The sequence below is a fragment of the Haemaphysalis longicornis genome, unplaced genomic scaffold (assembly GCF_048455015.1).
Source record: "Haemaphysalis longicornis isolate Haplotype H1 unplaced genomic scaffold, Haemaphysalis longicornis Haplotype H1 scaffold_6, whole genome shotgun sequence".
Classification (NCBI taxonomy): domain Eukaryota; kingdom Metazoa; phylum Arthropoda; class Arachnida; order Ixodida; family Ixodidae; genus Haemaphysalis; species Haemaphysalis longicornis.
The window spans coordinates 85,971,973-85,996,571 of record NW_027526407.1 but is presented as its reverse complement, the minus strand read 5'-3'; the positions used below and the strand labels follow the sequence as shown (position 1 = coordinate 85,996,571).

The 24,599-nt window shown below is 48.2% G+C and overlaps 1 protein-coding gene across 1 annotated transcript in view; it reads left to right on the top strand.

Annotated features, from left to right (window-relative positions):
• Positions 1-344: 344 nt before the first annotated feature.
• LOC144143601 (pancreatic triacylglycerol lipase-like) overlaps positions 345-24,599 on the top strand; it is an 81,928-nt gene continuing 57,673 nt past the window's right edge. The window contains exon 1 of the mRNA XM_077675425.1: positions 345-494. The gene's annotated coding sequence lies outside the window, so the exon portion shown is untranslated. The remainder of the gene's footprint in view (positions 495-24,599) is intronic.

The window sequence follows — 24,599 nt, the reverse complement described above, 5'->3', positions numbered from 1 at the left end:
TACTTCCGCGGGAGCCCGCAAGGTGTCAAACTTTCTCCTCTGCTTTTTTTTTTTTCTTATTCTGTCTCCAAAACTGTTCAAACAGCCATACTGGGAGATGACTTCTACCTACTTTGAGGCCCCTTTTGTGGACTCCACCCGAGTGAGCTAACATTGTCATGTTTGAGAAGCCAACTTAGAACTGGTCTCAACGAGCGGAATTCTTTCACGGTGGCCTTTTTTGTGTTGTGTTTGCGTGCTCCGAAATAGGAAGGAACCGGCACTGAGCGCTTTGTCGCAACTTTGGCCTCTATTGTACTTTTTTTCATGTGCTTGTGTCGCGTGTGCAGTGCGCGTTCTGGCTCCTTCCCCCACCGATTCCGCGGCCCAGCCAGGGTCGAGTAGACGCTGCAACGGTTACTCGTGCCTCGATGAATGATTCTACCGTGAACAGCAGGCCTACAAGATGCCGCACCATGTTCAGTGTACCCATCAACATCGAGTGGCAGCGTATGGTGAGTAGCCTCTGCTTTGTCTTATTTCATTTCGGAATCAGTTATACGTTGTCCTGCCATGCTGCAAATACCCCGGGTATAAATTGAAAATTTTCAGTGACAGTAGGAAATCCAGCGGTTGCGCTGCGTGTTAGTAGTTTCGGTCCGCTCAAATAATTTCACTTCTCTCTCTCCCCCTCTACTTAGCTTCACTGATACTGAAGCCTTCTATATGCCGCTATAGCTCAGCGAAGAATTCACAGTGGTACCTGAGAATTTTGTTATATATTACATTCGTGCTGTCAACGAAACAAGTATAATCTGCGCCCGTTCCGGTTCGCAGATTTTTGGTATTGAGGCTCGCCAAAACAGAAAACATGTCTTTGATGCAAACAGTCGCAGAATCTCAAATTCGTCGAATTATTGTCATGTACTGGCCTACCTTTGTAGCTCGGATTAGCCGAAAATATCAGAATATTTGCTCATAAAAAACAACATTCCTTGACTGCCCCTAAAAAAGTATTTTCTGTTCAACATTCCCAACCATTGTGCGTTTCTTTCTCATTACACTCCACAGAAATGAGGAGGCAGTACGCGCAACGCTACAATACAACGAGAGCAAATCTTTTTGTTCCATTTCATGAATGCCTCGCATTCAAGGTACGATGATCAAATTAGCGGAATCCTTGCAGATCTTTGAAGCATAATTGCTAGTGATTTTAATTGCTATGTTTATTCCGAGTTCTTTTTTAAACCAAAGAGGACGTTTTGAAGTGTAGGAGCGGCTGCACAAAGTGCGCTATCTCGCATTTATAGACAAGCCTTGTTTCACTAGCGTGATAAAAAAAACGCTTCCGGAGTTCCACGCAACGCTGTCTAACATAGAGGGCCTGTGTGACATGAAAATCGTCTCTACGTTCCAGTAAACCCAGACTCGGCGACAAAATCTCCGCCGCCACTAAACGAAAGAAGCAGATTCTGCACATTTTTTTTTATCGTTTCAACAGCAAGAAACGCAAAGTTAGGCTTTTACCGCATAGATCTGGCACCCAGAAGTCATACCGCATTAACATAACCTTTTAAAAAGTTCAGCTTTTCACTATAATATGTTTACATTAAAGAGAGAAACATGAGACAGTTTTTCAATAGATACCTGCTTACAAGCACGGGCGTCTCCAGTTGCAAGTGCATCGTTACTAACAGGTAATGTAAATGCCTGAAATACCAACATTCAATCAACAGTTTTAGGTAATGAGATATTCAATGTGGTAACACCTTCATTGCCTGCAATCAATATTTTCCCGCCAAAACATCACCCAGCTTTTCCTGTGTTTTTCAATTATTAGAAATCCGGTGTTATCCGCATTGTGCCGCCATTACGAAGTGCCGGATCAAATAAACTCCTCGTCATTAGCAGTTTCTTAGACCCACCTTCTAGCTTTTCTTTTCTCGTGGGAAGACTTATTCGAAACGATTGCTTGTCCTGCATAATTGTAATGCCCATGGGTCAACGTGAAGCACGATATATTTTACAAGCTACCTTGATACTCTAGCGTGTGAACGAAGTCAAAGGGCACATCAATAGAACTTTTGAAAATGTTACCATAAAAGGCTAACGTTTTAAATGTAGGTAGTGTACGTAAATAATAATTAAAACCAAGGAACATACGACGGCCTTGTGAGTGAAGCACCAGGCCGGCATTTGTGATTTTTCTTCTGGACACCCATACGATGCGTCAGGATTCTCTATAAGCATTCTCAAAAAAAAAAGCTAGAAACATGCCGTCAGCAGAATAGATGCCCTTTTTCCTCGACTAAAGACCCCAACCACCACCACCCTCACCATGACCAACCTAAGTCCACTGCACGACGACAAGAAGTCTCTCCATTAGATCTTCAACCGCTCTTTTCCTGCGCTACGGAAGTTCAATCACCGCAAATAAGGCACTCAAGACCACTGAGCAAGCTTTCTCGGCGCCGCAAGGACGTAGAAATGGTGGCGAATTCGGCAGTAAAAAAACGATCAGCTTCCTACGGCGTGTTTAATAAAGAGGTCAAGTGCCATTTGTCCCGCTCATAAAGAGTAATTGTTGGTTAGCTGCAAGCTGCAGCAACCTCTCGCACTGCTTCCACCCGGAAGGACTACTCTGTGTAACGCCAAGGGGCGTGGACCTGAGCGCCGCGGGAATAAGATGGATCCGATGAGACGTTTCGTTTCGTGTGTTCGTCTCCTCTCGCGCATGGCTTGGGGGCCGCGCAAAAACACTGCTCGGCCTTTCCTCTTACCCCAGCCGGAAAGCAGAGTCCGCCGAATCGCGCCCCAGAGATCGTATCCAGCGGCGACGGCCAAAACACTTCCTCGACACGGCCCTTCGTAGATGCACGCCGCTTCCGCGGAACCAGCTGACACCAGTCCCGTTTTCAAGTTCCCCGTACCGGAAGCAGGCACGCGGAAATGCCCTGTTATGTAACTCCAGGGCGCGCGATTTGCAACACGCACACACTAGCTTCCGCGAGCCGCCTTTCGCTTTCGTGTCCTTCCGAGGTTAAAGGGAAACAAAAACGGCGCGGGCCAGATTGGCGGAAGTGTGTCTGTGCCGGAACCTCGCCGGCCGGCTTGTTATGTAACACAAACTCGGAGGGTTGTTGTTGTCGCTCCCAACTAAGTGCCGGAGGGGTGCCGCGGTTGCGGCGCAACGGGTCCTTGTTTCGCGTAAGAAGGTTGCATGTCGGCCGGGCCGTTTATGTGCCGCGCGTATCGATAATATTTGGCACGGGCATTTCTTCGGCTGCAGGAGGGCGCAATGTGTGGTGTTGCATTGATCGGCATCGTAATTGAATGCCTTTCCGTTAGGACACCGCACGGCGTTAGAGTGACGAGGCAAGACGTGTGACCCCGTGAAGCCTCAGGGGAGATCGGGTCAGGTTATCGAAGCGTCTTTGTTGAAATACACAGCAACTAAAGTCACCTTGGTCATATTTTTCTGTTCCGAGAGTTTAATTTGCCAAAACCGCATTGGGGATAGCACGAGCATCCCAGTTGCGAGGACACTGCAACTCTCAGTTCTGCATAAAGCAACGACCATGTGCCAGTGTTGTAGATTGAGCCCACGCCTTAGAGCTTCGGAAGCGGGAATGGTAGACCCTCACACATAACTACAATGAAATAGAGATGCAATTACGCAGTTGTGTGTGCAGATTTTATAGCCTGTTCTTTTTTGTTGTCTTTGTTGTTGTTCAAGTATAATAAGAGGAATTCTCCGATGCTTTAATCTTGTATGAGCAAGAAGTAGCAATGAAAATGCATTTGCCAAATACACTTGCATGGCTATCTGGAACAGAAAAACACACAGCGAGTGCTCCCGACAGCATACCAAATAAAAATAAGGCGCTGAGCAGGCCAAATCGCTCGTTTTCGTGTTTGCAATATTTTTAAACTTCAAGTCGTTGCCAAAACAGTGGAAGATAAAGAACGTCCCATAGCCGCAGAAAAAACAGGTGCCAGAGATAAACTTTGCAACTACCAACAAAGTTTCCCTGATCTGCGATTGCTGTAAAACTTTGGAACATACTATTTACTCAAGCCTAATTGATCCCATTGAAGAGAATAATGTCTACACGGAAGCAGCACAGTTTACGGTCGGGTTTGTCTTGTGTACGGGAATACCCCCAGCTTATTCGCGCTATTGATTTAGGCTTGAACAATAACGTTTAGGTTGAGTCGGCATTTTAATTCTTGCAACAACGGTTTCATGTGATCCCATATTATTCGACTTTACAATAGGTCCTTTATAGGTATCCCTGCTTGTCTGATAAGCTGGCTAGGGGCCCTATTCTCGACTGCATAAATTAACAGTGAATTCGCCGTATTTTTTTTTCGTAAGCAAAACGTAAGCAACCAGTGACGTGATGCACGTATAGTTATGACGACATGCAGTGTAATTTGACGCTTCACTCATAAAGATCACAACCAAGGTACCAAAAATTGTACATAAAAGATATAAAAATAATATTCATGTAATATAAAAATTTGGACGGCAGCTGAGGCTCGCAAGGGAAACACATTTTTTTTTCAGGTTAAAATTGGTGTCAACGCCACAAAGTGATCAAGTAACGTTGATTCAGAAGCGAGCGAAAGGCGGATTTTGAGCCAAAGAACACCACACACTGTTTTTTACCGAATCTTTTTCTTTCTTTCAATCGCTTTTAGTGACATAGTTGAGCTCTCTGCTTCAATGCAAGCCTGTTTTGTTATCAGCTACCCGGCCGTCACCGCAGCCACTCTATCGACTGCTGGTATGTTGCAAGTTCATGGCGTGACCACAGAAAGAGAAGGCCGAAACCATCGGTTGTATGACGCATAAGGACAGCGAAGTGCTACGTCTGATAACGGGGGTGCGCACCGATGTCGCCGATTTACTCACTCGTCAAGCTTGTCTTCAATCAGCGCTGTAATGAACCAAAGAGTCACTTTTCTTCGTTATTTTTCCGCTTGAGTTCGATCATGTTACCCACCAGCTTACTAGGAAGAGTGTGGACAAATGCCATGCAGTTCCCGCACGCACGACACAGCCCCTTTCCGCTGGTTATCAGCCACCTTCCCGTGAACAAGAAGCATGAAAAGTTACTCTCACAGCTCCGGCAATTAAGATAGCCGGCTGATTCTAAGGGAAGGGGCTGTGTCCTGTTTGCGGGAACAGCCTAACAGACGACGGCTGCAGTGGCGGGATAGTTCTGCACAAACGAGGTACTCTCGCTCGTTTGCCGCGTTCTACCGTGATAAGGCGCTGACCCAAGCGCCGGGCGACGCTCTCGTGATATTACTAAGCAATTGGCCTCCTCTACTTGTGGGCAAACCTGGGGCTTGTTTGCACGCTTTGCGGGTAATTGTGTTTACCTCCTGCTTTTCTCGCACCTCAAAGATGGTGTAGGGGGCGACATAGGTTACTGAGAAACAATGAACGCTTTGACCAAACGTAGCATGTCTTGCTCTTTCATGTCGTGATTCGGATTCGCAATCCTTCGGAGCATCCTAACTATTTGCGCTGTGGTTGCTTCTAGTTTTTGGATTAGCTGATTGTTCTTGTAATTTTCTTGATAGGTCATGCCCAATATCCTAATTGCTGAAGAAGGAAGGACAGTACTTCCATCCAGTGATATATTTATGTACATGGCTGTGTTGCGTCGCTTCTTTTGTACGAGCAAGAGCTCGGATTTTGGGGGGTGCAGGTTTGTCCGAAACCTTTTGCGTAGGCGTAAACTACGTTGGCGCTGATGGAGGCGATCTTGGATTGTTCCTGCCGATCTTTTGTTGATCCATACCGTGATGACATCGGCATATATTCCGCGACGAATATCCGGCATTTCGGTCAGCTTCTTCGGGAGAATAAACAGGGCTATGTGTATATGTTATACCGTTGCTGCACTAGCATCCGAATGTCATTTGAACCAAATGTCATTTGACTCAAATGCTAAGTTGGGCTGCTGCACTAGGTTTTGAAATTCCATTCGGCTCAAATGACATTCGAGCCAAATAAGCACCGACAGAGACATTTGGGATTTCAAATGCCATTTCTAGCACTCTCGCACACAGCATCTTCGATAGGCAATAAAAAATATCATACCTCCGTATGTAGAACTAAAACAAACAAAATATTTTTTGTGGAACTTCGTTCACTGTTCATTTACTCAAAATACGAAATCAACATTTAATTTTCATACTCTCAAAACCAGTGGGCCAGCTGCAAAAAAATAAATAAAACTGCGCAAACAGCCACCACATTAGAGTCAAAACTGGTGTCTCTTCTAATCTGATATCATTTTACTGCCCCCGACTGCTCTTAAATTTAATTGTATTATTGTACGAAAACAATGTGGGCGGCAACAGCGCCACTACAGCACGGCCAGCAATTGCGAATGGTTTCAAATGCCATCGACGATACTGTAGTGTAGCACGGTGGATTCTGAAGGGCATCGAAGCACCCCATTTGAGTCAGATGACATTTATTTGAAGTGACATTGTGTAGACGGGGTATTAAACAATAGCGGGGACAAAACCGCTCCTTGTGGAGTTCCTCTGCTCCCACACGAAATCACGTGGGAACGGAGGTATCCAACCTTAATGCAGGATTTTCTGTCTGTCAGGAAACCTTTAATATAATCATACGTTCTGTCCTCGATACCAAGATCGCTGAAGTTTTTGAGAATAGAAGCTTGGGCCACATTGTCAAAGGCCCCTTTCAGGTCGAAGGCAGGTATAGCTTTAGGGGTTGTCTTGCTGGCAGCCTGGAATATGCCATTCTTTATTTGCAGGAGGATGCCGTGTGTCGAGAGGTGCGAGCGGAAACCAAACAGTGTGTGTGGAAATTTTCCAGATGTTTCTAGGTACGTTGGTAGTCGGATAAGTACGATGTGTTCCATTAATTTCCCAATGCATGACGTGAGGAAAATCGGTCGAATGTTGTCGACGCTTAGCGTCTTGCCCAGTTTGGGTAGCAGTCTCACCTCAGCCTCCTTATATGTGAATGGGACCATACCAGAGGTCCAGCACTCATTCATATAATCCGTCTGGACTAAGATGAAACTTTCGTCTAGATTTGCGACTGCCTGTTGGTGACTTTATCCATGCCTGGCGATGTATTTTGAAGGGATTTGACCAGGTCCGCCCGCAACTCAGCCGGGTTTATTGGCTGGTCCAGGGTGGGGTTGAGTGGACCCATGTATAAAGGGTTGTGTTCTTTAGTTCAGGCTGGAAAGTAGTTTGCTTTAAAGGGACAGACAACCGATTTTTGTCGCGTATATGTTCTCTAGCTCATATGAAAGCCAGCGTTTTATATAGCCCGGTAACCACAAGCAATTTCTAAACAAACTGGCGGAAATAATTTTAATTTGGCAGCAAACTTCCTGAAAACGGAAGGGTGGCGGTTCGTAGTGTCGAAACTTGGCACTACAATATGTGTCCCTGTCACGTGACCTGTAAACCTAGCAGCTACTGTAACTGCCTATGTTTATTTACGTATTGGAAACATTTTAACACAAGTATTTGTACAAACTTAAATTGTATATGTATTTTTTAGCATTATTTTGAAATTTTTTTAGACACGCCGCCCGCCGCCGCTGGGTTGCTCTCAGTGTGGCTAACTGAGCCTCCATGCCCAGAATCAACGGCAGCGTTCAGTAAACAGACCCAGTGAAGGAGCTTTGACGATTCTGCCTGAGTCAGAGGCGTTTGTTCTGCAAAATATTTGATTTCAGTTTCCAAATACGCCAACGGCAGCTTTAAAAAAAGTAAAAAAAAAAAAAACCCGTCGCGCCCGGGGAGAATCGAACTTCCCGCCACCACAACGTGAAACCAGATTCTACCTATCGTCTATCCCAACAGATGGAGCATTCGTGCAAAATAGACTGTTGCATTAAGAAAACACTAAAGGAACAGGAAAGCCTGCGATTCAAACTTTTTTAGTTGGGAACAAGTTTTTAAACATTGTTTTTTATTTCGCATACAGACAAAAGTATGTTGCCGAGCTACTCTATATCATGGTTGCCAGCATTAGTTTTGGGAGGGACACATACGGCTTGTACATCAAAAAATTCGATTAAAAAAGTTCTAGGGCGTTATCAGCAAAACCGTTTCTCGTCAAGGTGCTTTAAGTGATGCCCTTTCATTTGGAATAGAGAATATATACTCGACAAAAATCGGTTGTCTGTCCCTTTAAGAGTTTCCATGAGGCCCTTTGTAAATCCCGGGTCTCGGTGGCGAATGGTTTGGATCAGTGTTGTACGGAACGGTGTTACAAGGAACGGCATTCTTGGAACTAGTTCCTTTTGGGAGGAACGGAGGAACGCCACCAATCCTTTAAGAGTGGGTGGAAGGAACTGCAACGGAAACTTGTTACGTTTACGAAGGAATGGTTGAGGGAACGGCGTTTCATCTGGAAACGTTCCATCGCTAAGATTTGGCTGTTTTTCATTCCAATGTTTTAGGGCTCTGATGGCGATGACTGTGGTGCATTGTTACGGACAGGTTCCGACCAGTGCTTCAGCCGGGCACCCATGGCGAGCTGAGCAGCGTATACTAACGTAGGGTTACCAACCATTCAAAATTCTGCTGGACTGCCCTGACTCTTCATACAACGTCCTGGGTCTCGCGCCGTCCATATCTCACGGATTTCTTCGGGACCACCCAGCTAAGAATTTTTTTGGCGATCCACGGCACGCTCATCAAGGCGCGGCACGCTCCGGAACACAAAGTTAGCGCGAACTTGTCCAGGCAGAGCTTCAGGTAAAGCTGAACTGAAGTGCGACAACATTACACATTCTCCAGAAAGAGCAATTGTGTCGAGCAGCATGCAGCCAGGTGAAGTATCACCTCAAGAGGTCGCACAATAAAGAAACATTGAATTTGTCCGGAAGATGCTGCCACAAAGAAAAAATTCCCCGCATTTCCCCGAGGGGAAGAATGTGAAAGTGTGAATGTACGAGTTGAATTTGCGCGGTTCGGTAATGTTCGCGAAAGAGAGATCACACACACACACAACTACAAAGAAAGAAAGATGCATTTATTCACAGACACCTATTTGTGTTGTCGTTGTACTTGATTGCTAGAGCGGATCTCAGCTTTGAAATTTCGTGTCAGTACTCCTTTAAGCGGGTGCATTAGCCCTTATCACGCCCGATTCCTGGCCAATCCCCCACGTGGGTATGTGCCATGTCAGCGGCCAGGCAACGCGCGCCCATCTCCCCCCGTTGCCAAGGAAGACGAGGAGATTCCTGGCCAATCCCCACATGGGTATGCTATGCGGACAACGCCGGTGGACGCAGGTTCAGGGTCGCTTAAGAAGTGCATTCGCACTTAAAACTGATTTCGTTGCCTGTCTAGGTTAGAGTAAGCTACGTCCCCCCCCCCCCTTCCCCTGTCCCGACTTCCTTCGTTGAAGAGTTGGTAACCCTAAGCTGGTGGCTGCTGCCGTGCGCAGAGTCCCTCCACTCCTATAACGAGAAGCCGGAGGCCAAATTTAAAAACTGGGGCATAAAGTTACAGCAGACAAGGTGACCATGAACTCTCAATCCGGCAGAGTAACACTCTCTGGCTCCGATACAATCAATAACGCTCAAAGTTATGCGCACTGCACCACAGATTGTTTCAACGGTCGTCGAAAAATATACACAAAACAACCACTGTCCATGGAGAGCGCTGCCTGTATGCTAGCTCACGCCTATGAGCGCTTGCGGAGGCAGTCTCTGGAGCCTAAGGGACTGAAGCAACGTATCCTCAAGTAAAACACGGTAGTCCCCTTAAGAGCTTTGGTGGTACGGCTCTTCAACATTGCCAACGAAGTGTTGACGAAAAAACGGGTTCGTTGGTCCTACACCAACATTTAAATTGAACTCTTGCTGAGTTTTAACAAAGGACTATGCTGAGTTGCGAGTATGTATTCTGGACATTCTTTTTTCACTCACTGTGACATTCAATCGGCCTTCATTAAACGCCTATGTATTGCTCCTTTCGATGCGGTTTCTTGCGGAAGACATTTATGTTCGTGCATGTGAGGAACTTTCTTTTTGCACTTTCGAAGCGCAGTATCCTGACTCCGCATTTAAAGACCCAAGTAGAAAGCGCCATATGTGTTGCACTTGAAATAGACGAGTGCCACAGTTGCAGTTAAACATGTCTGGAGTATGGTCGGCGCTTCATGGAAAAATTCTTCTAGGTGCGTTTCGTTGAATTCTTTTTATCTCCCAATAACCTGCTGCCGGCGGTGTTCCTACCCGTATAATATACGCAGTTTAATGTGAGTGTTAAATTGCTCACTTTATTTCGCCTCAGGACTATCCGAAACGAGATTTTATTTTAAAAAATAAATTTAACGTTTATGTAACGACACGTTAAAATGTTCAAAGTGTAACTGGCACGCGTTCCTTTCTCAATATAGGATCTTGTAACGTGAACTCGATTCAAAAATGGGAAGTAACGAGGAACGAGCTTTCGTTCCTATTTTAGAGGAACGTGTACAACACTGGTTTGGATGGACTTGCTTGTACCCCTCCTCCTCTGCTTTCGGTAGTATTTATGAGGCACCGGGGTAAGTTCCAGGTTTTTGAGGTGATAAGCCTGCCATTTAGGCTGTCACCCATGTGGAACCAGTTTTGCTAAGTGAGATGCTCAGCATAGTTGGCTCCTTCCACGATTAGATCGGCTATGCGGATTCTGAGTTTTCTGTGGTGTCACTGCCTCTTCCATCTTCGGAGTAAGCTGCGCCTTGGTTCCAAGAGGTGAAGTACGTTGTTATCTGCTGCTGGGATTTGGTAAGACGTTTGGATTATTTTTGCGCGCTGGATTACATCACCATCAAGGTCTTGTGCCCATTTTTCTATATCAACTATTGGGGCCGCTGCGGGTCATTGCTTTGTTACTTTTGCACCGTATCCCAGTTTGTTAGCTTCGCTTTCCCAGCTTTCATCTATAGTGGGGCCCCTGGCCTGTTGTCTCAATGATCGTGTGATTGCTTCCCAAGTTATCTTCCCGATTCCTCCAGCAAGTACGTGGAGAATTACTTGCAAGAGTGAGGTCCGGGCTTGTATCCCGTGTTACGCTCGTGCCAATTAGCGTTGGTTCGTTGAAATAGGTAACAAGGGTAAGGTTCTCTTCGTGCATGATTTCTAAAAGCTCCCTACCCCATTTTTTATATATTTTAGCCCCGTGCTTAATGTGCTGCATTAAAGTACCCGACTATAATAACTTGATTGGAGAAAGCTAAAAGTTTTGCTTGCCGAAGAATGTCGAGTAAGCCTGCAGCATTACTTTTCGGGCGGGAGTAGATGTTAGGGACAAATATACTCTTGTCCTTGGTTTTCAGGGGGACTAGCTCAGTGAGAATGTGGTAATGTGTATTGGTTAACAATGTATGTTGAATTGCTGTGATTTTTCTTCGAATGAGGATACATACGTATCTGCCGTTGTCCACCGAGTGTGTGGCATATCCGGGCACATTGGTCATGTGCTTCGTTTCTTGTAGGGCTATGATGTCGAAGGGTATTGTTTGAAATGCTACGTATACCTGGACGCCCCATTTTTGATGTTTGAAACTGCGACAATTCCATTGCCAGATTATAAGTGCGAACGGCATGCTTAGAGGTGTCTTGGCGTTCATTCTGGCTTGCAGAATTTTTTGTGGTCGTATCAGTAGAGAGTTTTAGCTGACCGTTTCTGACGGTCCGCTCCGCTCCGATAGCAAGCGGGAGCGCCATTGCGCGTACGTGGCGCGCTAGCGCGCTGCCGGAGATACCAGAGCGGGGCCCCCCTCCGCTAAACGGGGCCTCTTAGCGGACCGTCGCGGCAGCCTACGCTACCGTGCGGAATTTTAATATGGCTGCCCCCGGGATGCGAGCGCGCTACAGCGAACTTCGTTTCTTCATTTGAAACACGAGCGACGAAGCCGCGAAAGCGCTTCCGAATAGGCGATGGTGCCACACACCTCAAAGATCTTTCGAACGGAAGCGAAAAACGTTGACCGAAGCGCGGGGCTACTTCTATGCAGCGCTGAGAAAGGCAGCCTTGGCTTGGCTATTTCAAGGTTTATCGGCTTCTTTATTGTTATTTAGAAAAATCATACTATGTCAGCGACTACATTATAAAAAAAAGGTTAAATTAGGCCAAGAAACACGGTGTTTTGCTTTCTTTGGTCTACCAAATACAAATTCTTATGTTTCCTTTAGGATGAAGTTTTGGTGAACAAGCTCACGCGAAACGACCAGTCACGTGAATCATTCCCCGTCGAGAGAGATACGGTTCTCGCTTAGCTAAAAGCCTTTCGGCTGCTGACGCTCCGGTTGTGCTGAGCGGGACGTCGGGAGCATAGCGGAGCGTCAAAAACGGTCAGCTAAAACTCTCTAGTCTGTCCTCGACTAACGTAAGGCTTCCCTTTTCTCAAATGGCGTCCGGCTGCTTTTGGCTGTTGTAGCTCGAGGTGCTCAATTTTGATCTGCGTGTGTTGCATATCCGATGGTAACTGCGCGATTTCATTAGTCATTTTACCAAGTTGGGTCGTGATTGTTTGCAATTCATCGCACACAAGATTGGTGAGCTGTTCGAGACTGCTTTTGGCCGACTTGATTGTTGTGTCATGAGAGCTTTAAGCGTTTTAAGTGCGAATGCACTTTATAAGCGACCCCAAACCATCCACCGCCGGCGGCGGCGGCGGCGGCGTCCGCAGTGCTCCTCTATATTTAAAAAAGAAACAGCATCCGGCGCCAGGTTTGGATCCGAGGAATTTGCGGCCGCAGCGCGACGCTCTACCGACCAAGCCACGGACGCGACGCTGATATCAGTGTTAGTGACGCGCCTTATATCTTTAACGCATTCAAACTACGTCGTCAGCGGCGTGCGTTGGCGACTCAGCGGCGTTATAGCGGCTTGATAACTGCGTGGTGTACACGTCATACTACAAACCCGATGGAAGAGATGGAAGAGAAGACGGCGAGGCGGTGGGCTGCGGGGGCCGAGCGCAAGCGCCGCAAGCGGGCCGACAACCGTGCCTTCGCACTTTTACATTCTCCCCCTCGGGGAAATGCGGGGGAATTTTTTTTAACTGTGCTCTAAGTGGTCTGATTTCGTGTTGCAGCTTTTTACATTCACTGCACTGGGGTTTAGGGGACTGAACGGTGGGAGAAATCACGTTTGCCCAGCTCACCTGACTACGTTCTGCGCCTTCATCCTGTGAATGTCGCTTCTCGCTGGGCGGCTTGAACCTGGACCGGGAACGGCTTCCTTCAGCCCTGGCTGACCTTGAGGCGGAGTGCCCGGCCGGTCCACCCCCTTGGGTGGTGCTGCGGGATCTGCGGGTAGTCTTCTGTTGAGTCGTATCTCTTTCCTATTTCCTTTTCAGTATGAGGTAGTGTTCACGAAACCGCTGCTTGCAGGCCTTGCTGGCAGTCAGAAAAAACTTCCAATCAGAAAAGACTTCCGGCAAATTCACAGTTAACGATGACTTTAGTGCATCGAGAATAGGTCCCTAGAACATTACTTATGGGCTCGTCAGCCACGCATGGTTGCTAATGGGCCATGCTCTTCCCCGGCTAATACTTGTTTTTCGGGATACCCTCACGGCTCAGTCTTTTGACCATGTTTTTTACGTATCATTACGTATCATTTTACGTACCCTTCAGACTTCAGTCCACTAATCGGCTGTACATCCAAACGACTGCACCGTATTAAGACCCTGTGAAATGTATAGAATACATTGAATGTCAGTGAAGTGCTACTACGTGAACAATCTGATCTGATCTGATTGTAGGGTTTAACGCGCCGACGCAACGCAGGCGATGAGGCGCGCCGTAGTGGAGGGCTCCGGATTAATTTTGACCACCTGGGGATCTTTAACGTGCGCCGAAATCTCGTACACACGGGCGTTTTTGCTTTTCGCCTCCATCAGAAAAGCGGCCGCCGCGTACTACGCGAACAAAACGGCAGGTGAAGGCTGTTAAGAATTCCTCCGTTCTCGGAAGGCGTGTCTAAAGTTTACACGTCGCTGACGGGGAAGAGCTCGGGAGGACTTTGGAGGACCCGGATCAAGTAACCGAAGACGAGGATCGGAACGAAAAGCGGCCGCTGTTTACACCATGCGGCGCATCCGACACCATGCCACAGACCACGGACGGTGCGGCGCCAGCGAGTGACGTGTGTTTATATGTGTGCGCGCTTGCAGACGAACCGACGCCGACCATCGCCATTTGAGGCACCGAGACTCTCCTCTTTGTTCGTGCCCTTACCCTCTTTCTGTAGTGTATACCTGTGCGTATAATAAACAGTTCTTCAAGTGAACCCCAAACTGTTCGCATCGTTCCTTGGAGATCTCCTGCGCGCGCGGCACCAGCCGCCCCGTTAAGTTACGCGCAGTCGAGCGGGAACTCGCTAATATCTAAAGGCAAGTTCACGCCTGCGGTTTTCCGTACTGTTTTCGACAAAGAAAACACTACTCAACATTTTGGTGCCGAAACCCGGGAGAAGTCGACCAAGCGACACCGAGAGCATCATGGATCGACTCCAGAGAAACCAAGCAGCAATTCGCAACAGCATCGACAAGACCATTGCAACCGCCAACGAGCTACTGCAAGCGTCACCAGCAGCGATCGGTGAGCTGGAAGAATTGTTTGACTTGCTTATCCAACAATATGAAGAGCTTAGAGTAGCTAACGAGAACGTCGAAAAGAAGATAGACATCGACCAGCTTGATGAAGAATTGGCCAGCTGTAGTGCGTACAGCACAAAAATAAGCTCGATGAAAACAATCCTCAAAAGAGCTATCAAAATGGGAACAGCTAGCGACATTGCCCCGGCGGTTTCATCGCAAGTTAACACCAGTTCAACGAGCAACACACAGTCCTCGGCTCCCGCGTCAAGTACGACGTCGTTTCAATCACAGGAGGCAACCACCAGACTTCCGAAGCTCGAAATTGCAAAATTCAACGGAGACGTGCGCTCATGGCCGAAATTCTGGAACGAATTCGAGTCGACAATCCACAAGAATTCAGCGCTTCCAGCCATTGACAAATTTAAGTATGTCTCAAGCTACCTGAGAGGACGAGCTGCCGCTGCAATCGAAGGCCTTACGTTGACAGACAGAAACTACGAGATCGCGGTCAAAACCCTTTTGGAGAGGTTCGGCAAAGATGAGGTGATCATCGAGGATCATATGTCGCGGTTGCTGTCGATTCGACCCGTGCTGAACGTCGAGGAAACAGGGAGGCTGAGGATGCTGTACGATGAAATTCAGGCTGGTGTCCGAAGTTTGGAGGCGTTGGGAGTGCCGCCGAGCGGCTACGGAGTGCTGCTGCTCACGGTCCTCCGAAAGAGCATTCCAAAGGAGCTTCGCTTGGAGTACTGTCGCAGGAAGACAGCTCGCAGTGATGGAACCGAGGATGAGCTACTGAGTTTTCTAGACTTCCTGCGAAATGAAATCGAGAGCAGAGAGAGAGCAGAGTACGGTACTTGTCGGTTTCAAGAGTCTCATTCGCCACGAAACAAACAGAACCGCATGGGAAACGACCAAAAGCAGGCATCGTCGTCAGTCGTGTCAGCGTTCGCGGATAAGAAGGAAAATGCATGCGCCTTTTGCAAAGCACGTGATCACCTGACAGCCGACTGCCAGGCGGGTGTTTCTCTCGAACAAAAGAGCAACATACTGAAACAAGAGAGACGTTGCTTCAAATGCACCAAACGAAACCATCGAGCAGCTGAATGTCGTACGGCAAAATGGCTCACCTGCGCGAAGTGCTCAGCTCGACACGCCACTGCTCTTTGCGGCCTCAACAACAGACCCGCCCGGGAACCATCGAGCCAGGTTGCGGCCCCGCCAGCGCCTACCGCAGAGTCGTCACTTCAGGCAGCAGCGACGGTTAGCGCTGTACGCATTATGCTGCAAACTGCTCAAGTTTGGGCAGAGGGACCTCACGAGCGATCCAAAGTGAGGCTCCTTCTCGACGGCGGAAGTCAGCGCACATTTGTGAAACAAGAACTATCGCGACGGCTAAAACTCCGCGTCCTGGGAGAGGAAAAACTGACAATTATGACTTTTGGCAACGAGAGGCCTACTGAGCAAAGAAAATGCCGCCGCGTCGAGCTGTGGCTGCGCAACCAACGCAGCGGAAACGAAGTCCGAGTGGAAGCGTTGGAGGTCCCTCATATTTGCTGCGACGTGATACCAGCTCCTGAGATGACCACCGTGGCATACCTTAATGAACAAGGAATGGAGGTCGCCGACTGCTCGGTCGATGGGTCCCGTCTCGACGAAGTAGGACTCCTCCTAGGAGCCGATTATTACTGGGAGGTGGCCACCGGTAACATCAAGCGCCTACAAAGCGGGCTCGTCGCCGTGGAGACGGTTTTCGGATGGACGTTGCAGGGAAGTGCGTCAACTTCGTCATCCGCTGTCGCCTATCACGCCAGCACCGGGGTCTTGCGCGTAACGGTAAGCGCCGACCTGGATGACGACAATCTTTCCAAGCAGCTAAAATCATTCTGGGAGCTGGAGCACATAGGCATTACGGACAAGCCAGATAACACCCACACCGAGAAGCAAGTGCTACAGGACTTCAAATAAAACGTCGCTTACAAGGACGGTCGCTACTGCGTTGCCCTTCCCTGGCAAGAAAACATACACGAGCTTGAGGATAACAAGACGACGGCTCTTGCGAGGCTCTCCTCTCTGACTACAAAGCTTTTGCGCAGTGAAGGCACGGCTGAGGCCTACGACAGGGCGATGCGGGACTACCTCCTTACCGGACACGCTGAGGAAGTTCCCGAAGCGGGTGAGTCCCCGAGGGGGCCTGTTTATTACATGCCGTATCGCGGCGTAACGCGCCCGAGCAGTGAAACTACCAAATTAAGAGTAGTTTTTGATGCTTCGTCAAGCGCACCAGGTCAGCGGTCTTTGAATGAGGTACTATCTGCTGGGCCGAACCTAAATCCGAACCTGTCGGATATTCTCATTAGGTTCAGGATGCACAATGTGGCCATCATGGCTGACATTGAGAAGGCCTTTCTCCAGGTTGGGCTTGCGGAAATTGATCGCGATGCACTACGCTTCCTTTGGTACGAAAGCGTTCCCAGACGGGGAGAAGTTCTTCCTCCGATCAAGGAGTATCGAATGACAAGAGTGCCCTTTGGAGTTACGTCTAGTCCATTTCTGCTCGCAGCTACCTTAAAGCACCATCTCGACTGTGTGCATAACTTGTTTCCTGCAACATCAGAGATACTACGTGACCACTTGTACGTGGACGATCTTGTAACGGGAGCTGACAACCTGGAGGAGGCGGAAAAGATTTGTCGAGAATCACAGGAAATCATGCAGCTAGCTGGCATGAACCTCCGTAAATGGAAATCGAACGAATTCAAGCTCGAAGAGGCATTGTCGGAAACAGATCGAACCCAAAGCGGATTTTCCGACGTGACGATGACAAAAATTCTTGGAGTCGAGTGGAGGCCAGAAAGTGACGATTTTGTGTTTGAGATGAACACGCTGATTGACTTTTTGAGCAAGCGACAGGACACGAAGCGATTTCTTCTGCAGGCATCTGCACGCGTGTTTGACCCCTTTGGCTTCCTCGCGCCAATTTCGACTACTGCGAAAGTAATGTTTCAGAGCCTGTGGGAACGAGGGACAGACTGGGACGAAAGTCTCCCGCCCGATATAGCTGAGACGTGGGACAAGTGGTGCCACCAGCTGCCCATGCTGAGGCAGATCGCAACACCTAGGCTACTCGCTCGTGACCTCAGCCATGCGTGCACAGAAGTGGAGCTCCATGTGTTCTGTGATTCTAGCCCAAAGGCTTACGGCGCTGTTGCTTATGTTAAAGCAAGGACAGAAAATGGATGCACCATGGTGACACTGTTGATGGCTAAAGCGAGAGTGGCTCCTCTCAAGCGACTGTCACTACCGCGACTGGAATTGATGGGAGCCGTTATCGGCGCACGGCTGGCAAAAAACCTGACGAAACAGTTGGGAATTGAAGGCATGAAAGTTCACTGCTGGACAGACTCAACGATAGCCTTAAGCTGGATCAAAAGTTCCGCCTCCAAATGGAAGCCTTTTGTTTCAAACCGAGTCCAAGAGATACAACAACTGACCAATCCCGCAGTGTGGAAGCACTGTCCCGGAAAGGAAAACCCCGCAGACATATTAACCAGGGGTATCTTACCATCAGTTTTGGTGAATGCTAAGCAATGGTGGGAAGGGCCAGAGTGGCTCAACAAAAGCAAAACGTACCCCGCCTTCGAACCCTGCCTTGCTGATCCCCAACTCTGGCAAGAAGAAATCAGAACGCCGGTTCTAAACACCATAACAGACGGCGAACCAGCTGTTCTGATAAACCTAAGCGAAAAGAGTTCCCTCACTAGAGTGCTTCGGACAACAGCGTGGATCAAGCGCTTCCTCTACAACTGCCGAACCTCTTCGGAGAAAAGGATGGGGAGCCTGTCAGCCGAAGAGATGACCGAAGCGGAGAGGTACTGGCTGAGGATTTCACAGATGGAAACATTCGGAAATAAAGTAAGGACCCTCAGTGCATCCAAGCCGCTCGACCGAAAATCCCCGATAAAAGATTTGAACCCGTTCCTAGACAACGAGGGACTGCTACGGGTTGGAGGTCGGCTGCAAAACAGTACAGAGCAAGAGAGAACAATACATCCGATCATTCTGTCTGCGAGGCACCCTTACGCTGGCCTTCTGATTCGCGGGGAACACAAGCGGCTTCTACACGCAGGAGTACGAGATACGTTATCCCACCTCCGTGAGAACTACTGGATCATCCGTGCAAGACAAGCCGTGAAATCAGCCATAAGACGCTGCGTGCCGTGTCAAAGACAGAGTTGTTGACCTGCCGCGGAAGCTCGAGCCCCGCTACCAGCTGACAGGGTGACTCAGGCGGACCCCTTTGAGGTTACGGGTGTAGACTTCGCGGGCCCCATATTTTACACGGACCAAGGAAGCATGCGGAAGTCTTATATAGCGCTCTTTACTTGCGCTACAACCAGGGCTGTACACCTAGAGCTAGTAAGAGACCTCACTACTGAGACATTTCTTATGGCGTTGAGAAGATTTATTGCGAGCAGAGGAATACCGAAAACTGTGTACTCGGACAACGCTCTCACATTCAAGCGAGCCTCAGAGGACCTGAACAAAATCTTCCACGCCATCAAGGGAAGCGACACTCAGGCATACCTAAGTGACCATCGAATAACTTGGAAATTCATAGTGGAAAGAGCAGCATGGTTGGGTGGTTTCTGGTAGAGAATGGTACGTACAGTCAAGAACGTTCTCCGAAAGGTTCTTGGTAGAAGTGCACTCGACTACGACAGCATAGTAACCATTCTCACTCAGGCGGAAGCGTTTGTCAATTCTCGTCCGCTCACCTACGTGCACTCTCAGGCGGAAGAACTCACGCCTTTGACCCCGTCGCACTTACTCATCGGACGTAGGCTTACTAGTTTGCCCTCCCCCGGCGGTAATATCGTAACGACATCTACGAAAAATACAGTCACAAGGCAATCGCAGCGACGCAGCGCCCTTTTGGATTTGTTCTGGAGACGATGGAGACGCGAATATCTGCTGGAGCTACGTTCGGCGCACTTCGCAGCGGGGCTCCCGCAGAAGAGCGTCAAGGAGGGAGACATTGTCTTGCTCGGCGAAGATAAAACACCTCGCCAGCTGTGGAAGCTTTGCAGGGTGGTCGAGACGTTTCCCGGACGAGACGGAAAGGCTCGGGCCTGCAGAATAGTTCTTCCTAACAAGAAAGAATTACGGCGGCCAGTTCAAGCGCTTTACCCTCTGGAGCTGTAATAAGAATGAGCAGAGGCTCATTGGGGGGGAGGATGTTAAGAATTCCTAGGTTCTCGGAAGGCGTGTCTAAAGTTTACACGTCGCTGACGCGGAAGAGCTCGGGAGGACTTTGGAGGCCCCGGATCAAGTAACCGAAGACGAGGATCGGAACGAAAAGCGGCCGCTGTTTACACCATGCGGCGCATCCGACACCATGCCACAGACCACGGACGGTGCGGCGCCAGCGAGCGACGTGTGTTTATATGTGTGCGCGCTTGCAGACGAACCGACGCCAACCATCGCCATTTGAGGCACCGAGACTCTCCTCTTTGTTCGTGCCCTTACCCTCTTTCTGTAGTGTATACCTGTGCGTATAATAAACAGTTCTTCAAGTGAACCCCAAGCTGTTCGCATCGTTCCTTGGAGATCTCCTGCGCGCGCAGCACCAGCCGCCCCGTTAAGTTACGCGCAGTCGAGCGGGAACTCGCTAATATCTAAAGGCAAGTTCACGCCTGCGGTTTTCCGTACTGTTTTCGACAAAGAAAACACTACTCAACAAAGGCGAACGCAATCGCTCGCACCGCGAACGCACGAGAGCATGTTTTCTAATTGCTTTTGTTCTCTTTGCCACTGCTCGAAACAGCGCCGGGATGAGTAGTCCTCGCTATTTTATTTTCCTGCTTTTCTCTCCTCTCTTCGGAGGATACTCCTGGAAAGGGCTAGGAAACATGAAAGGAGAGAAAAGTCAGATCCGTCCGTTCTTGTCCGGCTTCTTGCACAGTGTTCTTGAGAGTTAATACACGGCGGCAGTGACGTGAAATGTTAAAAAACTCCCGTTTCCGGTGGCGCTGCTATCGCTGTAAAAGCATACTAGGGTATTTTAGCAAATCCTTACCGTGTTTGCGTTACCGTTTACCGTGTGACGGGAAGCCGGAGTTTACGTTTACCGCTGAAAACGGTAGGACACGTTTTAGCGCACCGTTTTCGGTTTGCGTATACCGGCCGCCGTGGCGCAGTAGCGACCTCTGATGGATTAGTCTCAAAGCAAATCGCGCAACATTTTGTTGCTCATATCTATTGCTTTCTTTTAAAGTAGCTTGAATATTTCGCGTTTAGGGTGAAGCCTTCACAATAGCTGTAGTTGCTTGGTGAGTACCGTAGCCATCACCTGTAAAACTTTAAAAAGTAAACGCGTGGGTGGCGCCATTACCGAATAGAGTTACAATCAAGTTAAAATAGAATTTGCCCCCGTGCAGTATATATATATATATATATTTAGGCAAGAAATGAGTAAAATATGTTGTAGTAATTACTCAGTAACCTACACTACGTTACCCTGGAAAATTTTGGAGGCCTAAAAGCGCTTTGCGAGCTCTGAAACTTATCTGAAATATTTGAGACGGCTAAGGCTTAGCACGGGTAGGGATCACCATTTCGCTCGCCCCTCTGAGAAAAATGGTCGTTTGTCGTTCTCCTCAGAATTTTTTTACAAGAAAAACGCAGTAAACAGCATCAAGTAAGGCTATTTTTATCGGCGGTACCAAGCATAAACCGCCAAGCCCGTTGCATTTGCTGTAATGAATACGCGACGGTACACTTCATCTGCTCAGGAAGTTCGCTCGTGGCGGTAAAGCCTATGCCGGTAAGTTGCTATTCGCGGTAACTCTCAAGCATGTGCAGTTGACTCCCGCAAACACGGTAGATGTAACGTAAATACGGTAACGCTATGCTTAAACTCCCGAATAGCGGCACGTGCACGCTAGAAATGCAAGCGTATTTGCTATCTTACTCACTTTTAAAGCGGAGCTTTCTGTGCCCCGTTTGCGTCGCAGATCGTAACACAAAAGCGCACTGCAGAAAAGGCAACTTTACACAATGGGTTTGACAATGGCCACGTAGTGATGATGATGATGGCGATTATTATACTATTATTTTTGTTATTATTATTATTATTATTATTATTATTATTATTATTATTATTATTATTATTATTATTATTATTATTATTATTAGGGCCTTTTATGTAGATGTTAACTACAAAAAGTCTAGTGTTTACCCTGCAACAAGTGGTGTACCCCAGGGTTCCGTGCTGGGTCCATTATTGTTTTCTGTCTTTATCAATGAAGTTTCAACAGTGTTAACAAACTCTTCTTTTCTTCTCTATGCTGATGATGTCAAACTATTTAGGCACATTAGCGGTGTTCAGGACTGCTGTGCCTTGCAGAGTGATGTGTCGGAATTATCGGTCTGGTGCAGGAAAAACTGCCTAATTTTAAACCCCACTAAAACAAAGGTTGTCACCTACAGCCGGAAAATCCACCGTCTGCTGTTTTCCTACAGTATTGAGGGAGCTCCACTGCAAAGGGTTGAGGAGATTAGGGACCTAGGGGTGCTTTTCGACAGTACCCTCTCTTTTTCTCCTCATATTAGGCTCATCGCCCGGCGAGCACTCCGAAGCCTTGGAAATGTGTGTCGGATTACAAAGGAATTCTCTTCTCCAGATCCATTTCTAATGCTATACAATGCAATATGTATACCACAGTTAGAATATGCTTCTGTTGCCTGGAACGGCATCTCCACATCTAGTAGTGAATTAATAGAACGTGTGCAGAAGAAGGTTTTATCCATATTTAAGCACCGTCATCACAATCACAGTTTTCATCCTGATTCTGACTTATCCATAGTCCCTTCCATCCCTTCCTTGAACTGCAGACGTATGCGTGCAGACCTTACATTTCTTCACAAAATTGTTCATGGTGACCTTTCTTGCGCAGACCTGCTTAACTGTTTAGAGTTTAGTGTACCACAAAGGCCCACCAGGTCGCATCAGCCCGTTCTTGACCGCTGCGCGCAACTCCAATCATTCTCCTGTGCGCAGAATACAGAATTGTTACAACCGCTTCTTTGAACGCCTTGACATCTTTCAGAAATCCTTTACAGTTTACCGTGCAACGCTGTTGAATACAGTATGTTAAACACCTATGATATGTCTGTCGTTCTTTTTTTTCTGGAATTTGATTTCTCTGCGGTTGTGTCTATCCAACTGATAGTTGCCTATTTTTGAAACTGTTTACTGTCATTTGTTCGTTTTTTCATTTGTCTCTACACTCTTGCCGTTGTTTTTGTTGTATTACTGTCAAACTTTGTTGCTCTGCCTGTCGTGTGGCCTTTACGACGAGCAGAGCAACATAGGCATCTTCTTTTTTTTTTTTTTACCTGTACCCAGGCTCCGCCTGTGCTTTATTTCTGTCATTTTCACTACTTCAATTTGTGTGTGTCTTGTCACTTGTTTGTTTCTTGCTATATGTTTCTGGTATTTTGTTTTCATGTAACTACCCGTGCGCCAGCACTCAGGCCTCTGGCTGTTCCTGGGCACGTAAATAAACATGATTGATTGATTTATTGATTGATTGATTATTATTATTATTAAGCGCGAAGCGCTTCTATACTCGGGAACAAGTTAAGAATACCAATATTTCATGCACGGTATCACTACGCCTCAGCGACGCACCTGGATGTCAACGGGCGTGCGCATTTTGAAAGGAGATTGCTATGCATGCGTGATACCGTCTAGACGCCTTTTAAGTGCGAACGCACTTCTTAAGCGAGCCTGAATCGTCCGCCGCCGTCGTCCGCATAGCAACAGCTGCGGGTGCGCGCGCTCCTCGTCTTGCCTAGCAACGGGGGGAGATGGGCGCGCGCTACTCTCCTCCTCCTCTCTCCGCTCAGTATCTGCGGGTGTTGGGCGCCTCCTCTCCACTTCGGGCGGGAGAGCTCTCGCTCGCGTCGCGGGCGCTCCGCATTCCGACGCGTGAGGGCGCTCGTGTAGCGGCCGCGTGGCGCGGGAGGGTATTAGTCGAGCGCGCGCCATCGTCGAGAGCGGTCGCTGGTCCTGCATCTTGATAACGATGATGGCGGACCGGGCAACGGTACCAGCAATAACGAGTGAAATATCTTTCTTTGTAGTTGTGTGCGTGTGTGTAATCTCTCGACTACTCATTAAGATCACGATATCCACCGTAATCGCGCAATCAACAACCGTGCATTCGCACTTACACACTCTCCCCCTCGGGGAAGTGCGAGGGAATTTTTTTTCACGTAGTTTGTCGGCGCTGGAGCAGTTTATGAGCATATTAAGTCCGAAAAATTGCGGAAATGCTCGTGCCACATTCAAAATTTTCCGTATAATACCCTACTTCCGCCGCACGGAGTAACATCCGGCTGCGGTGACTTACGTTGCTGTTCTTAACTTGTGCCCGAGTATAGAAAAAAGCCCTTCCGCGATTAAAATCGAACCTGGGTCCCTTGCGCTATGAAGCTGACGTCTTACCCATTGCGCCATTACGACACGTTCGAAACGTCTAACTTGCACTCTCAGCTCAAAACCTGCCGCGGTGGCTTAGTGGCTAAGGCGTTGCGCTGCTCAGCACAAGGTCGCGGGTGCGATTCCGGGCCGCGGCGGCCGCTTTTCTGATGGAGGCGAAAGGCAAAAACGCCCGTGTGTACGAGACTTCGGCGCGCGTTAAAGATCCCCAGGTGGTCAAAATTAATCCGGAGCCCTCCACTACGGCGCGCCTCATCGCCTGCGTTGCGTCGGCGCGTTAAACCCTACAATCAATCAATCAGTCAATCTTAGCTCCAACTTCTAGAAAAATATTTCACACATACCAGCGCCCTCTCCCTTTACTTCATGCCTGCAGAGTAAAAATGTTCGTTTTTGTTGCACAACATGCTCTATACGGATGTCTCCTGGCAGACGTCAGCGTTTCTTTTTCGTACTACCATGCTTTGAAGAATGAGTCATACCTCCCGC